Below are 3,971 nucleotides of genomic sequence, written 5' to 3' on the forward strand. Positions count from 1 at the left end.
CCTTACTTTTTGCATCGATCCATATGCTGGGGTAGTACTTTTTTAATATTTGCCATTCAATGCTCTGGGAAATTCAACTCCTTCGAGAGTTTCTAGAATATAGGCGTTGCCAGGAGCCGAGTGCCTTATCCGATAAGGACCTTCCCAATTAGGAGACCACTTCCCAAACTTTGAACTTTTAGTCCCGACTGGCAAAATCAACTTCCATACCAAATCCCCATCGGCAAACTCCTTAGCCTTCACCTTTTTATCATACCATCTGGCAACTCTCTTCTTATTCTCTTCTATACTCATTAAAGCCTTTAACCGATGCCCTGCTAAATCATCTAACTCATCGGTCATTAAAGTGGCATAATCATCGGCAGCCAATTGATCTTGAAAAGATAATCGCCTAGATCCAGCCTTAATCTCCCAAGGCAAAACTGCATCATGTCCATACACCAACTGATAAGGTGACACCTTGGTTGATCCATGACAAGCCATCCGATAAGACCACAGTGCTTCATTTAACAATGTATGCCACCGCCTAGGATTTTCTTCAATCTTTCGTTTAATAAGCTTGATAATTCCCTTGTTAGACGCTTCGGCCTGCCCATTGGCTTGAGCATAGTAAGGAGAAGAATTCAACACTTTAATTCCCATACTGATTGCAAATTCATCGAACTCCCCCGACGTGAACATGGTGCCCTGATCGGTAGTAATCGTTTGGGGAATCCCAAATCGGTAAACAATGTGCTCCTTCACAAAATCAATTATATTGGCCGATGTGACTTTCTTCAAAGGAATAGCTTCGACCCACTTGGTGAAATAGTCAGTGGCAACTAGAATGAATTTATGCCCTTTGCTAGACGGTGGATAAATCTGGCCGATCAGATCGATAGCCCATCCCCGGAACGGCCAGGGTTTTATTATAGGATTCATAGCCGATGCGGGTGCTCTCTGGATATTACCGAACTTTTGACAACTTTGACATCCCTTGAAATATTTAAAACAATCTTCAAGTATGGTTGGCCAAAAATATCCATTCCTTCGAATCATCCACTTCATCTTAAAAGCTGATTGATGCGCTCCACACACTCCTTCATGGATTTCCCCCATCAAACTTCTGGCTTCATCATCACCCAAGCATCGGAGAAGAATTCCGTCGATAGTCCGATAATACAATTCATTTTCAAGGATCACATACTTGGTTGCCTGAAATCGGACCCGTCTTTCAACCTTTTTGGATGGATCTTTTAGATAATCAATAATTTCTTCCCTCCAATCACCGGCAGTGACTGCCGATGTTGCATTAATCATTGGCTGATATCCCGAGGCATGCTGGGCTAACCGATTAGCGTCTTCATTATGCAATCGGGGAATATGCTCCAATCGGAAGTTCTTGAATTCCTTCAACAGTTGCATACTTCTCTCGAAATAGGTTATGAGAACCTCACTTCGGCACTCATAGCTTCCAGCCAATTGATTTATAACCAACATGGAATCTCCGAATACTTCAACAGCATCAGCGCGAACTTCTCTTAGCAACTCCAATCCCTTGATCAGAGCTTGATACTCAGCCTGATTATTTGTTGATGTAGCAACAATCGGCAAGGAAAATTCATACTTCCTCCCCCTAGGAGAAACTAACACAATGCCGATTCCTGCTCCCCGATCACAAGTAGATCCATCAAAGAAGAGCGTCCAGGGTGCAACTTCCAAGGTTTCCACTAGGCCGCAATGTTGAGTCACAAAATCAGCCATAACCTGCCCTTTGACCGCCTTAACCGATTCGTAACGCAAATCGAATTCCGACAGCGCTAAAATCCATTTACCGATCCTACCACTCATAATCGGCATAGATAGCATGTATCGGACCACGTCATCTTTGCAAACAACAGCACATTCGGCCGACAACAGATAATGTCTCAGCTTGATACATGAGAAGTATAAGCACAAGCACAGCTTCTCTATGGCCGAATACCTGGTTTCAGCATCAATCAACCTCCTGCTCAAATAATAAATTACTCTCTCCTTCCCTTCAAATTCTTGAACTAAAGCTGAACCGATAACCGATCCATCGGTAGACAAATACAATTTGAAGGGTTTCCCTTGTTGGGGTGGAACTAAAACTGGAGGATTCACTAGATATTTTTTGATCTCATCCAGAGCCAACTGCTGTTCTTCTCCCCAAACAAACTCCTGATCAGCTTTCAATTTAAGAAGGGGACTGAAAGCACGAATCCTCCCAGATAAATTCGATATAAATCTTCTGATAAAATTCACCTTGCCAATCAAGGATTGGAGCTCAGTTTTATTGGTAGGGGCCACTATTTTATTGATGGCATCAATAGACCTTCGACTAATCTCAATACCCCTCTGATGTACCATAAAACCAAGAAACTGCCCCGCCGATACGCCAAATGCACACTTGTTGGGATTCATCTTTAATCCATGCTTCCTGGTGCACTCCAACACTTTTCGTAAATCGGCAAGATGCTTTGAGAAATCTCCAGACTTAATCACCACATCATCAATATAAATTTCTACGATTTTGCCGATGAACTCATGAAATATGAAGTTCATAGCCCTTTGATAAGTAGCACCAGCATTCTTTAACCCAAAAGTCATGACTATCCATTCAAACAATCCAACATGACCAGGACACCTGAATGCGGTTTTTGGAATATCCTCTTCTGCCATGAATATTTGATTGTAACCCGCATTACCATCCATGAAGCTGATGACCCGATGGCCAGCCGCAGCATCAACCAGTAGATCGGCGACAGGCATTGGATATCCATCCATCGGCGTAGCTTTATTGAGATTCCTGAAATCAATGCACACCCGAAGCTTCCCGTTCTTCTTGTAAACCGGGACGACATTAGAAATCCATTCGGCATATCGACATTGCCGAATAAACTTAGCTTCAATAAGTTTAGTGATTTCGGCCTTAATATCAGGTAGAATATTAGGATTACATCGGCGGGCTGGTTGCTGATGTGGCCGAAATCCAGACTTGATGGGTAACCGATGTTCAACAATCGATCGGTCTAAACCAGGCATCTCTGTATAATCCCAAGCAAAGCAATCTTTATATTCCTTTAACAAACTAATTAATTGCCGTTTACACTCAGGATCTAGTCTAGCGCTAATAAAAGTAGGCCTAGGCTTATCACCACTACCTATATCTACTTCTACCAAATCATCGGCCGATGTGAATCCCTGGCCCAATTTTCCATCATCGGCGAATCTATCCATCAAAAACCATCGTCAGAACCGACTGCTTGGATCGGTGGAATCTCATAATCGGCAACTTTGAGAAAATCTTTCTCCCAAACTTCTCCTGAAATGCACCTAGTTTTTTCATAAGTATCCGCTTCTGCCGATGCGATAACATAAGAAGAATCCCCTGGGACGATCTCAATCTTGTCACCTACCCACTGAACCAAGCACTGATGCATTGTAGATGGGACACAACAATTGGCATGAATCCAATCTCTCCCCAATAATAAATTGTAGGCACCTTTCCCGCTGATCACGAAAAAGGTTGTCGGCAAGGTTTTGCTGCCGATGGTCAACTCTGCACATATCGCCCCCTTGACCGGAGACACGTTTCCCTCAAAGTCTTTGAGCATCATATCGGTCTTGGTCAAATCTTGGTCCCCTTTCCCAAGCTTCCGATATACTGCATATGGCATAATATTAATAGCAGCTCCACCATCAACTAGGATCTTAGTCATTGGCTGCCCATCAACCCTTCCTTTGAGGAACAAAGCTTTAAGATGCTGTCTCTCGTTATCGGCAGGTTTCTCAAAGATAGCCGTCATCGGATCCAGAGCCAACTGAGCTATCTGATCAGAAAATCCCAACTCATCGTCACTGGCCGGTGCAAGAAACTCCATCGGCAACATGAATACCATGTTGACACCTGCCGATGGACCTTCCTTCTTAGTGTCTGCCGGCTGCCGACTTTCAAACTCTCTCCTTTA

The sequence above is a fragment of the Sorghum bicolor genome, chromosome 10, assembly GCF_000003195.3.
Source record: "Sorghum bicolor cultivar BTx623 chromosome 10, Sorghum_bicolor_NCBIv3, whole genome shotgun sequence".
Lineage (NCBI taxonomy): Eukaryota > Viridiplantae > Streptophyta > Magnoliopsida > Poales > Poaceae > Sorghum > Sorghum bicolor.